The sequence below is a fragment of the Dendrobium catenatum genome, unplaced genomic scaffold (assembly GCF_001605985.2).
Source record: "Dendrobium catenatum unplaced genomic scaffold, ASM160598v2 fragScaff_scaffold_1557, whole genome shotgun sequence".
Lineage (NCBI taxonomy): Eukaryota > Viridiplantae > Streptophyta > Magnoliopsida > Asparagales > Orchidaceae > Dendrobium > Dendrobium catenatum.
This window is the reverse complement of record NW_021320019.1, coordinates 459,370-473,806: the sequence shown is the minus strand read 5'-3', so window position 1 is coordinate 473,806 and position 14,437 is coordinate 459,370. Positions and strand designations below refer to the sequence as shown.

General features: G+C 30.0%; 1 non-coding gene across 1 annotated transcript; it reads right to left on the bottom strand.

Moving 5' to 3' along the window:
* Positions 1 to 7,635: 7,635 nt before the first annotated feature.
* LOC114581154 lies at positions 7,636 to 7,742 on the bottom strand. The gene has a single exon (XR_003702998.1). It is a non-coding gene; the product is annotated as a small nucleolar RNA R71 (small nucleolar RNA).
* Between the last annotated feature and the right edge of the window lie 6,695 nt (positions 7,743 to 14,437).

Here is a 14,437-nt window from a genome sequence, read left to right as displayed (position 1 = left end):
TTTTAAGTTGAGCATTCAAGCTTCAAATTTGTTCTGGGTTCCTCATACCCAAAGCAAATATTCAGAAGAAAAACTTAACCATTTTTAAATGTTACTTTACTCGCTTTTGTTGATGTTCATGGCTTGTGGTTCAATTAGAATTTTCAAATTTATTGTTATCGATGAATATCCCGTTTGCTTTCATCGGCTCTACTAAGCCATATTTCATCTGGTGTGGCTTTAGCCACATAGTCTTCTCATCACTTAGCCATCCAAAAATCTTTGACTCACCTTTGCTCGTATGAGGCAATGAGTGGACTCCGATTAGCATTATCTATTAAGATAGCATTCAAATCGTTTGTTCACATATAGCTGTGACTTTGGCATCAATTTATCAAGAAAAACATAGAATTTTACTAACTTTTTTCAAACGTTTGAAAGTTCTCTACCTAAACATGTAATGACATCACAATTTGATTAAATCTATGTAAACATGTCTAAGATAGTCTCATTATGGGTTTCATGGTCTGAAAAGTTTCATAATCACTGCATTAAATATTCAATTTGATTATTTTGACTTCCACTAGTACATTCATGTGAAATGCATGATCATATCCCAAATTTCCTTTCCCAGTAGTACATGTAGAGATTCTCATGCAATCGTCTTAAATTTACTGGCACAGAAAAAAATAATTTTAAGCATTTTTTAAGGGGGGGCAATTTTAAGGGGGGGTTTTTTTGGTTTTTGGGGGCCAAATTGGGGAACTTAGTTCTTATTCTACTCCATTCAGTAAAAGGAAATATTAAATTTTTGACTCCATCTATCATACGTGAAGTGCAGAAATAGCCAGTTTGAATTCATATCGCCCACATTCGATAATCAATTGATTGCAAAAATGTGACATGAGAATTTTCCAAAAATTAAAGAAATATTTTTCAAAATATAAAGCTGAGTATTAAACAATCAGCCTTCCGCAATGTTTACGATTTCTAAAATTTAGTCATGGTCCGATTTTTTCAAGGATTTTATACAACAACAACAACAACAACAACCAACATCAAGCCTTAATCCCACTACGTAGGGTCGGCACCCATGAATCCTTATTTCTCCATTGGTCCTATTAAAAGTCAAATTCTCGTCTTAAATCAATAAATAAGGTCATTCCTAATATTTTCCTAACCAAGCTATTTTTAGGTTCTACCCCACCTTCTTAACATAATTTCAAATCTAATACCTCTCTCTCCTATCCGGAGTCATCGCCAAGGCCGCCGTTTATGTGACCAAACCATTTAAGGCGACTTTCTCTAATCTTATCTTCTACTGGAGTACTCCAAACCTTTTCACTATTATGACTTCATTTGTTATTCCTATCTCTAAGGGTTAAAGCCACTTCATCCACCACTAGCATCCGCATCTCGCCCCACTTAACTTAGTATATAGGCTTCTCTTTTAAAGGGCCAACATTCGGCACCATAAAGCCATTGCAGGCCTCACTACCACTTATAGAATTTCCCTTAAGTTTGAGGGCGGGTACATTTCTATCACATAACAAGGCCGAAGTGCATCTTCCACTTCAACCATCCACCTTGGAATTCTGCCCCCTCCGATAATATCCCCATCTATTTCACCATCACTCTGAAACATAGATCAAGATATCTAAAACGTGTTACTCTTATTAATGAATTGAATCGCCAAAGTCACCCATCCCCTCACAATAGGTCTATTACTACTAAATTTAACACTCCCATATATTCCATTATAGATCTTACTCAAATGCGGACCATTAGACTCTAAGGTGATCCATAATCAAGTTTACCTAACTCCTCTCTAGTCTTATTCAACACAAGGCAAAAGAATATCGATCAGCAAAAAGCAATACCCAAGGTACTCCTCTTGCAATGTCTAGTGAGAGACATGTCCATGAGACTGCTAAAGTCTCCTCTCTTAAAATAAATGAATATGGTCTCTTAAGGCTGAACCTTGATGTGGATACCAACACGAAAGGAATACTGTCATCCACCTATGTGTTGAACACAAGTAATTCTCATGCATACTATCTTTAATGATTGTGAATATAAGCATTATGACTCCTTCTTTCAAGAAACTCTCCATTAGCACTTCTCTATGGAACTTTATTCCTATGCTTTTCGTAAATCAATAATACATATGTAGGTCCTCCTTATTTTCTCTATATTTCTCCACAACCTCTTAATAAAATGTATGGCTTCCATAGCTCGACTACCCGGCATTGAATCAAATTGATTTTGGAACATTGTATCACGCCGCAACTATGGCTCCATAACTCGCTCCATAGTTTTAAAGTATGACACATTAACTTAATACCCTCTATAATTCGCACAATCTTGTGCATCACCTTTTATTCTTAAAAAATAGGAATTAACACTCATCTCCACTTATATGGCATCTTCTTAGTTCTTCAAAATAGTATTGAAAAGTTTAGGGTAAGCCCATGAAACTCTCTTCTTCCAATCTCCTAAGCATTCCACACCTCTATTGGAATATATCAGGTCCAAAGCTTTTCCACCTTCATTTTCTTTAAAGCCTCTCTAACTTAAGTTTTACTAATACGCCGATTAAAAACATAAATCTTTAGTTTCATCTAGGGTGCTAAGGTCACTATAGTCAATCTATTTTCACATCAAGGTTTTCTAAAACACTATTTTTTGAACCCGCATCTAGATACCAATTGAAAATTTGCTAGCTGCACCAAGAGGGGGGGTGAATTGGATTATTAAAAACTTCTATTAATGAAAAGAAATATCCTTCTTTTATGACTATTATGTGTAAGCGAATTTCATTTCCATAAAAAGATAGATAATCAATTTCTTCACGCATAATCGCCAATATAAAATATATGCCGTTGAAATAAAGTGTAGAAAAAATAAAGGAAAAGAAACACACCAATTAATAGGTGGTTCAGAGTCAAACCATGACCTACGCCACTCCCCGGAGGCACCCTGCGAGTATTACACTAAACCTTTATGATCTTCCTTTAGCTCCCACAGCTAGGCGTGAGAAGGCCTTACACAATCACTTCCACCATCCCGGTGCGCGAGAGCCAGGTCCTTTGACACCAATGAGATCTTCTTATTCCAAAACTTCCTTCAAGACGAAACCTTGACAATTCCGATGGTACTGAGGTGCAAGCCTCCCGGAGCAAACGTGTGATCTTTTACGACTCCCTGAAACCCCCTCCAAGGACTCTTCTCCTCTCTCAAACTTCACCCTTTCCTCTCTCTCCCTATTCAAGTTCTCTCTTCAAGTTTCTCCAAAAGAATGAAGACACATTAGGCCTGACCAAAGCTCTTAGCTAGAAGTCTTATGGAGTTGCTTTAAATAGAGGCTCAAAACCCTAAAAATACTCAATTTCACCGTCAAATATCGTACCGATACGATCTCAAGATCGTCCAGTCGAATCGTGCCAAGAAGAAAATGACCATGTTATGATGACAATTAGACATATGATCAGTTCGTACAGTACGATCCAAATGAAAATTTCTAGCAGTTTTGTGTAACTCAGATTAAACTTAGCATATTTCAAAACATCGGTACCGTATGATATTATCGCAGTACTATTTACGAGTACGATTATACAACTGTTTCAAATTAAAATTTTGCCTAATTTAAATGGACGATGGGGCTTTCTAATGTATTAACAGATCGATAGTATAATTGGCTGATCGATATACAGCACATTAGTTATATTCAAAATTAATTTTTTCAGGAAAAATAATAATTTTAATTTATTTCTGTCTACACCAATATCGTAAGTATGAAATTAAATTCGTACAGTACGATGAACAGAAAGTTAAAATATTCCATAATTATTTTTTGCTCCCTCTATGTTGTGTGCTTGTCATCAAACTAACATTACATCATTATAAGACTTGACTTCAATAAATGAAATTACAGGACTCATTTTAATACGATGAATTCTACGCAATCTTTGAGCCTTGAATCCTTTAAAGAACGATGCATGATGTACCTGAAATATTAGTTAACATAGAAAGAAATATGCACTGCAAATACCGGAGAAATAAAAGATTAATAAATATTATTTCGTTATTCATCAAAATCATAAACTCGGAAGCCCGAGTTGCAAGAATTAGGTGAAATGTGTAGCCTTGATGGAAGGAAGCAAGAATAACCAGGAAAATTAAATTAGCATACATGATAACTAGGCATAGGGTATGAAATGTATTTAATTCATAAGGAGATGATATAACTGTAATAAGTTGGTGGACATCGTTTGTTCCTATAAGCTCGATAGAGATCTAGCATATGCTCGAAAAAACATCATAATTAAAAAAGATTCATTAGGAAAAATATGTTATTTATATTCATCAATCCAAAACATTATTTCCATATAGCGTATTCATTATCTTTATCTAATTTTATTTAAGTGATTGAATCTCCATAACATCAATTTTTATTAAGTATGGTAATTATTGAATTAGAGTAAATAGTAGTAGTTATTTATAAAAAAGAATACTTCCTTGTGGGTTCAATACTCTACTCTATCCATTTTTTTCTTGATTCGGCATGTATAGTAACCTAAATTAAGGGGGGTTTACTAATTTATATTAAAGAAAACCAAAGCATTATTTAAAGGAGATAGATCCTTAAGCATTCATTGTTATAATTCAAATTTGCATTTACCCATTTCCCATCAATCTATTATACATATTCTTATAAAGTTCTGAACATGTACACCAAAGAAACCTAAACAAATGACCTACCCTCTAATATATTTTACCACCCATATGAATGTAATGCATGAATATGAAGCAAATGTTTGAAGCAGCGTATATAAAAGAAATTTTAATTTTTTTTTATTTTAAAATTTGAATACATACCAGGGATAATATAAAAGAAAGGTGTCCATGCTCCATCACAACAAGCAAGTTTTTTTGCAACTATAAATGATGTAAATTTATAAGCATGCTGGCTTAATTAGATCTTATAGTCTTTTATAGAATTTAAAAAGGAATTTCTCTCAAAGGGAGATAGATTATTATCTTTTGGAGCCCTATAAGTATATGTAATAAAAAAACTTTATTGATTTCACAACTCTTTATTTTTATAATCTAGATTTTTTACATTTACATTGGACACTTTACATGTACATTAGATCTAAGATACATTCTACACTGACTTTTTATAATAAGAAAATATAATAATGTAAATATAATAAAGTGTAATGCAGGTGTATACAACCTAATGAATATAAGGCAACCTAGTATTGTCTAAAATGCAACAACATGAAACTAATCATTTATGACATCCAAAGTGTACGAAAGTAAATAGACATACATATGATACCATCCAAGCAAGGCATTCATATCACATCAAACCAAACCATTGGTCTAGCATGGGTTAAAGTTAGCTGTCTTAGTAAACCATCTAAAGCGTGTGATGAATGTAAATAATATTTTGTTTTATATGTTAAATTGCTAGTAAATCCATATTTTAGTTGTGTTGTGTAAAAAAATATAGAAAGACATAAAAATTCAAAGTATCATATAACACCACAACGTCAAACATTATACCCTCGCAACACTATCATTTACATCACTAGAGAGCTCAATATGGACATGGTGGACATGGTGGTGCCAAGTATCTATTTGACAGCTCTGCAACATTAGAGGAGTCAAAACTATTAAGTACAGTCTCTATCAGCATATCACCATAGTGCTAATTTCTAATGCCGCTAAGTTGAGGGGAGTGCCACGTGGACACCACAATGCTCAACCATCAGCAGCACTCTAGTGCTATAATTATAACAAATATGGACATGATCTTCCAGTGATGTGACACATCGATTCATTAAATAGAAGGTCCATGATATAAAGCATCGATAAGGAGGAAATTCTTTAGTACTTGTTTTGATTAAAAAAAAATATAATCATTTAAGTATAGATAATTTTGGAAAATATTTAATTATTTTTGGGAATATTGAATTTCCCAAAGATAATTAATTGAAGTTTTAAATTCCATTTGTAATGTAAGTCTGTGAGTTCAGTCACTTAATTAGTTTTAGTCTTCATAGCGCTTCTCTTTAATATCTATTGGAGTGACAACTAAAGGAACTTAGGGAGCACTAGATCCACTTCATAAGAATGTTTGGTCAATGTTTATGGTTTTAATTCTCTAAATTCAATGAGAAATGTAGAGGATATCATTGAATCCATTCAGTGATATCTTTAATTATGTACTTTCTTTCCTTTATACAATTAATAAAAATGTGTTTTTTTACTTGTTCTTTATATCTCAGTAAATTTTATTATTTTGGATTATTGGTGTAAGTAGAAGGTGGAGCATTAATGAGTTCTCTTAATTATTAATTTAATGATATTTTTAGTATACCAGGTCTTCATTTAATATATATAGTAGCCATATATGTAGTTAATATCAGGGTAATATGGAGCTTAGGAATAAAAGAGTAGGCATAATTAGGTATATTGGATTGGTATGATGCAATCATAAACATAGTTCTTTATATATAACAAATCTATAGAGATGAATTATAATTAGGGTTTTATAACAGTACATACTTTACTTACTCTTTTGAGAGTTTTATAGGGTGAAAAACTATGGGAGTTTAGAGTGGTGTATAGGTTGGAAGGTTTAATCTATCCTTTGTTTCTTCATGCTCAACTAAGCAGTCATTGATACATATGCTCTTAATAGCATCAATATAAAAGAGAATCATTAGGAATCATATTGTATTTACATTCTATATATCTATCCAAAATATTTTATCTAAATAGTGTTCATTCAAATTTTTATTGATTTTAAATTAAGTGATTGAATCTCCACCAAAATATATTTTTATTGAGTATGATAATAATTGTAATTGTTGTAGATAGTACTAGTATTTGTAAGTAAATATTCTTCCTTGTGAGATCGATACACTACTCTATCATAATATTACTTAATTTAGCATGTATACTTTCATATATTAAGTAGGGTTTTTATAATTTTTATATAAAAGAAAACAAAAATATTATTTTGGGATTGATAAAACCCTAATTTATTTTTCACAATTCTTTAGGTTACTCTACCTCCCTGATTAAATTTTTAGCACTATTATCATGGAAGAATTTGTTTTATTTATAAAAATTACTATATTTTTGAATCAATTGCATAATTAGTTCTACTATTTTATTGATTATATAATTGTGGTTGCTTGCTTAGAAGCTATAGAAAGAAATTATTGCTAGCTTTTGATTAAAAATTTGAGAGAATCCTTTCTAGACATAGATTATTCTAGGTCTCCTATAGATTTTTCAAACCTTATCATAAATGGAATTCATTAGAGTATAAATAGTCCTTGCCTCCAAGCTAATAACTTTGAATTAAATCCTGCAATCATTCATATGGTACATAATTCTCAATTTAGAGGAACTCACATTGAAGATACTAACACATATTTAGGAAATTTTTTAGAAATTTGTGCAATATTTAAGTATAATGGTGTTAGTGATGATTCCATTAAACTTAGATTATTCCCAATTTCTCTAAGAGATAAGATAATTTTTTTTTTAAATTCTTTACCCACAGGCTCTATTACCATATGGAATGAGTTGGCCTACAAATTTCTAGGAAAGTATTTTCCACCTTCTAATACTACAAAACTTAGAAATGATATTACTTGTTTTAATCAGTTAGAAAGATAATCTATTTATGAGAGTTAGGATATATTCAAGGAGATGCTTAGAAAGTTCCCTCACCATGCCTTACCTGATTGGTTAATAATTCAAATTTTTAATAATGGATTGGTAGGATCTATTAGAGACATAATTGACGCTATAGCTGGTGGTTTTTTTATTTCAAATCCTTAGGGTGCTTAAAAATTAGTTGAGAAAATGATAGCAAATAATTTATAGTCACCTATTGATAGGGTGAATCCTAAGAGAGTGGCAAGAAAAGGAAGATTTGTGATTATGAATTAGTGGCATTAACTAAAGAATATAGTGCCATTTTACAAAAAAAAAAAAAAAAAAAAAAAAAAAAAAAAAAAAAAAAAAAAAAAAAATTAAAAACTTAAGGATCCTAGGAATTATTATCATTCCTTTAACTATTGGAGATAAATTCTATGGGAGAGCTTTATTTGACTTGAGATCTGGTATTAATGTCATGCCCCCATCCATCTTTAAGGTTTAGATAGAGTAGAGATTCAACCTACTTTCATTACTCTTAAAATGGATGATAGATCTTTTACTTATCCAAAATGTGTAATAGAGGATGTTTCAAGGTTGATAAGTTCATTTTCCAAGTTGATTTTATTATTTTATACAGGGAAGAAGATAGGGAAATACATCTCATTTTAGGATGAACTTTCTTAGAAATAGGAAAATCTATGATTGATGTTCAAAAGGGGGGATTAATTATGCGTGTTTAAGATCAGAAGGTGATAATTGATGTATTGAAATCTATAAAAATACCTCAAGAAATGAATGAAGATTGTTTTAGTATGGATTTGGAGGACATATTAGTAGAAGATCTAAGAAAAAACAATTTTGGAAGGAGAAATGATTTAGAAGATAAGAAAGAAAAAAATCCAATCTAATGGGCATAATAAAATAAATTCTATAGAAGAATGTTAGAACAAATGATATTTTGAACGATTGGAAATTTCAAATTTAGATAAAACTCTGAATGAGTCTACTGAAGTGACCCCAACTTTAGAACTTAAAGCTTTACTTGGTCATCTTAAATATTCATATTTGTGCAAAAATTTAACTGTTTGTATAAACATTTCTATAAATCTAGAACAACATTTAGAGATTAAATTAATTAAGATTTTAAGTAGCTACACAAAAGCTTTTGGGTAGACTATTGCTAGCATTAAAAAAAAAATATTCTTCCATTTGTATGCTTGAAATATTAATGGAAGTAAATTTATACCTAAGCTAATCCTCAAAGAAGACTTAATCCTTCCATGAAATATGTTATTAAAAAGTGATTCTTAAATGGTGAGATGCCAGGATTATCGACCCAATTTTTGATAGCTATTGGGTTAGTCTCATTTATTTTGTTCTTAAGAAGAGAGGATTAACTGTTATATCTAATGAACATAACGAATTATTATCCACTATAACTATCACGAGTTGGAGGATTTGTATTGACTATAGGAATCTAAATAAAGCAACAAAAATAGATCATTTTCTTTTCTATTTCTTGATCAAATGCTTGATAGGTTGGAAGGGATCCATTTTGTTACTTTTTAGAAGGATATTATGGCTATCATAAAATTCCTGTTGGACCTGAGGATAAAAAAAAACACTACTTTAACCTGCCCTATAGAAGTTTTTCTTTTAGGGGAATGCCTTTTTTATGTAATGTTCTTGTTATTCTTTAAAGATGCATGATGTCTATCTTTTCAAACTTAATTGAGTAGGGTATTGTAATATTCATGGATGTTTTGTTCTTGTATTTGGCACTACATTTAATTCATATATAGAACAATTAATTACTATTTTAAAAAGATGTGTTAAAACTAATTTTGTTCTAAATTAGGAGAAATGTCAATTCATAGTAACTTAAGGCATTGTCTTAGGAAAATAATATCTAGGAAAGGATTGGAAGTAGAAATTACATAAATTCAGGCAATTGAGAAACATTCTTCACCAATTTTTGTTAAAAAGATTAGAAGCTTCTTAGGACGTGTTGGTTTTTATAGAAGATTTATAAAGGATTTCTCTAAAATTTTTAAGCCTCTATGTCAGTTGTTAGAGAAATATATTCCTTCTATATTTGACCCTGCATGTCAAAAATCTTTCAATAGTCTAAAGCATCATTTGACTACTTCTTCTATTGTTATTGCTCTTGATTGGACTTTACCTTTTGTAATGATATGTGATGCTAGTGATGTTACTGTTGGAGTAGTTTTGGGGCAAAAGAGAAAAGAAATTCTATTTTATCTTTTATGCTATCAAAACTTTGAATTTTGCACAATCTAATTATATAACCATTGAAAAAGAATTATTATCTATTATTTTTTGCTTTTGATAAGTTCATATCACATTTAAATGGTACAAAGATTATTGTTTACACTGATCATGCTGCCATCGAATATCTAATGACAAAGAAAGACACAAACCAAGATTAGTTAGGTAGATTTAATTGTTATAAGATGCTGATGTAGACATTTTTGATAAAAAGGGTAATGAAAATCAAATTGTTGATCGTATATATAGACTTTAATAGTATGTATTAGTTGATGTTGAAATTAATAAAAAATTCAACGATGAACAGTTATTTTCTCTATAGTTGAACAAATCTCCATGTATGCTAAAATTATAAATTTCATTGTGAGTGGAGTACTTCCTTATGAGTTATCTACATCTCAATAAAGGAAGTTAGTGTGTGATACTGAATCTTACTTTTGGGATGAATCCTATTTATTTAAATCTTGCAAGTATCATATCATAAGAAGATGTGTTCTTGACGAGGAAAGAAATTCTATTATTAATGAGTGTTATGACTCAAACTATGGGGGGCTTTTTGGAGAATTTAAAACTACATCTAAAATACTTTAAGCTGGATTTTATTGGCCTACCCTATTCAAGAATGTGAAGGAATATATAAAAAGATGTGATCAGTGCTAAAGGGTAGGAAATATAACTAAAAGAAATGAAATGCAAATGAATTATATATTGGAAATAGAAATATTTGATGTTTGGGGATTAAATTTTATGGGACCTTTTGTGCCATCGTAAGGAAACCAAGATATTATCATTCATGTTAATTATGTTTCTAAATAGATTGAAGCTAAGAAATAATGCTCAAATTGTGATTAACTTCTTAGAGATTTTTTTTTTAAAAGATTTGGGATGATATGGAGGATGTCATTTTTTTAATAAAAGATTATAAACTATTCTTAAGAATTTGGAGATTTTCCATAGGATAGCTACTATTTATCATCCCCAAACCAATGGGCAAGCTAAAATTAGTAATTGAGAAATTCAAGATGATATTTGAAAAAATTGCCAATTTTAATAAGAAAAACTGGACAATTAAATTGGATGATGTATTTGGGGCCTATAAAACTGCATTTAAAACTTTAATTGGTAAGATATGCTATAAATTAGTTTTTGGGAAAGCTTGAAATCTTACTATGAAATTAGAGCATAAGGAATTCTGGGCAGTCAAAGAATTGTTTTCAACTTTTAAAAGTGTAAATGAAAAAAGTCTACTACAATAGAGTGAATTAGAAGAAATTAGAAATGAAGCTTATGAAAATGCAATAATTTATAAATAAAGTGTTATAAAATAGCATGATAAAAGAATTCTTTAGAAAGAATTCACTCATGGTCAACATATTTTACTTTTTAATTCTATTGTTAAGTTATTCCCTAGAAAATTAAAATCTAGTTGGTTAGGGCCATTCATTGTCATATAAATATTTCCTTATGGGTTGTAAAAATATAAGATAAGAAAAGCTTGCATATCTTTAAAGTAAATAGCTATAGATTAAAACCTTATTTAGGAGGTGATATTGTTCAATTGCAAGAAATAATTGAATAGGTTAATTTTGAAAAGTAGTGATTGGTATTATCTAGCTGAGGACTTAAGACTTAACACTTCTAGGAGGCAACCTATGTATGTATTATGCTAGCACCCATTATGTTCTATGTTCAACATATATTTCATGCAACTTTTATCATTCTTATGAGAGCATGCATTTGTAGTGTTTGTTTCTATGTTTTATTTACATATTAGTAAATTCCTTTCATGCATAATTTAATATTATCCTCTAAGTACTTATATATTATAATTATTTAATTAACCCTTATAAAAATGACAATTAAAAATTAAATAAAATTAGGATAATTATAAAATCCTAGATCTAATTTTGAATGAACTTTTTTTATACTTTATAGGTTGGAAAACAAATACCCAAGTCATTTCACTATTTGAGTAATTATGCTAATTTGAATTTATAAGCTATACCTTTATGAAATTAACTTTTAAATTGTAAGATGAATAATTAGTATTAAAAGTTAGATATGAGTATACGAAAATTTAAAATTATAACTAACATGAAGAAGATAATAGTAATATCATTAAGTCCTTACATTAAAATCATTAATATTATGTGAAGGTCTAAAGTAGAAGCTGATATTCAAAATAATTAATTATATACTCCATAAAAGAAAAATAAAAAGAACAATACAATAGTTCTCAAAGAAAAGGAAAAGAAAATGAAATGATTCAAAATAAAAAGTTGAATCCATTTAAAAATTGGTATCAGTGATAAGATAGTGTTGCAACTAGTGCTCCTGAGTTTATGGTTTTAATGATAATAAATATTACTGATTGAATCTTTATGTCTCTTAGTATTTGTAGTGACTATTTGCTTTTGTGTGTAGTAATATTTCAAGTACATAATGCACCATTCAATGAAGGTTCAAGGCTCAAGATTGGATAAAATAGGATATGTTGAAAGAGTCTATGATTTTTTTTATTTAATTTTTATTTTTTAAGTCAAGTCCTATAAGGGTGTATGCTAGTTTAGTGACCATGCACACACACTCATGGAAGTGATATAGTGAGAAAACTAAATGTTTTGTTTTCATAACTAATCATACTCTATGATTAACTATTCAAAAAATCATTACAATCACTAATTGTGTAATTAAAGCTATTCAAACTAATCATATTGGACGATCTTTATCATATAGGAAGATAAGTTGAAATCATGATCTTAGCTGCCAATCATAATTTAGGCTATAATTTGAAATATAATTTATGTACTAATCCTATTATGCGATAGTTATCATAGTGTATGATATAATAAAATCTTATCTAAATTAATCATGTGATAAGGAAAATGATTTTGTTTAATTTGTTTAATTTGATAGTACTAGATAATTGGAGCCAATCATACTGTATGACAAGATCCCTACATGGGACTACAATTTATCATCGCCAATCATATAAGATGATAAACCAATTCCTTTCTACTAATTGTATTGGATGACTCTTCATATCGTACTGGATGATCAACACAATCAGTTGAACTAATTATACAATGCATTAAACTTCATACAATACTAACATATATAATTTAAACTAATCATACCATATGATTTGGGATAGTACTTTACGATTATTGATGACATAATTGAGTTTTTAGGGTTTCTTGAAACCTTCTTTTCAAGCTTTCTGAAAAGTCTTTGTAAGAGTATTTTTTCCATTCACTAAGTTATTTCTTTTGAAGAAAGCTTGAAGAGAGAGCTTAGAGCTTGGGAGAGAAAGGGTGGATTTTTTGAGAAAGGGAAAAAATCCTTGTGGGTATTAAGGGAGTATATGAGGGAGTTTAACACGGTTGCTCTAAAGAACTTGCATCTATGTTCCTCCAATTGTTAAGGTTTATCTTGAGGGAAGCTTTGGGAAGATGATCTCTTTGGTGTAGAAGGACCCGGTTACTCCACTGCACTTGATAAGGTGAATGTGATTCTTGGTTCTCTACCTTCAACAGAATGGTGAAAAAAGAATCCAGGTTCTTTTCCTTCACTAGGAGGGTGAAAAAGGTTTCCAAATTCTCAACCTTCACCAGGATGGTGAAGAAGGATTAAGGTTCTCTACCTTCACCAGGAGGGTAAATAAGTATTCCAGCTTCTTTTCCTTCATTAGGAGGGTGAAAAAGGATTCTAGGTTCTTTGACTTAAGTAGAAGGCTGATAAATGACTTTAGGTCTTTTACCACAATGGTTGGTTGAAGAGATTTTTTAATGGTTTCTCCACTTAGTTGTGGGGCTAAATGAGAACAACTAAAGGTTTAGTGTAATACCTAAAGAGGACTCTGAGGAGTGGTGATTGGTCATTGTTTGACCAAACCACTATAAAATTCTGGTGTGTTCTTATTTTTTTCTATAATTTACCTTACTACACTTTTTGATTTTCAAAGGTTTTACGATAGATTTATTTTTGTAATAATTGCTTGATTAAAACCTATGGTTATTATTTTGTTGTGTTGATTAAATTGTCATCACTAATATTATAACTTCTAAAAAGTTTATTAGATTCTGCATTAAGTGATAATACTACTTTCAAGTTAGTGTGCTTAGGAATAGTTCATTTAGGCTTAACATCCTTTATAGAACTTTCAGATAAAAAAGCTAATATAAGGGGCAATGAACTAGTGAATGTAAAATTTTAACTACCATCAAATTTAATCCTTAAAAGTCAATTGTTCACTTCAATAATTAAAAGTTAATGATTAAATGTTTAACTTATAATTTCAAATTGTGTTGTAACTAGAATATCTGATTAGTTTAATTGTTATAATTTGCCCAAACTAGAAGTATAACCTTATTTATTTTCACTAATTCTCGATAGTGTTGTATTATCCTATATTTTAGTAATTTTAGATTATCATTTTTTTGTTGATCACTTAATAAGAATTATAAAATTTTATTTACTTGAG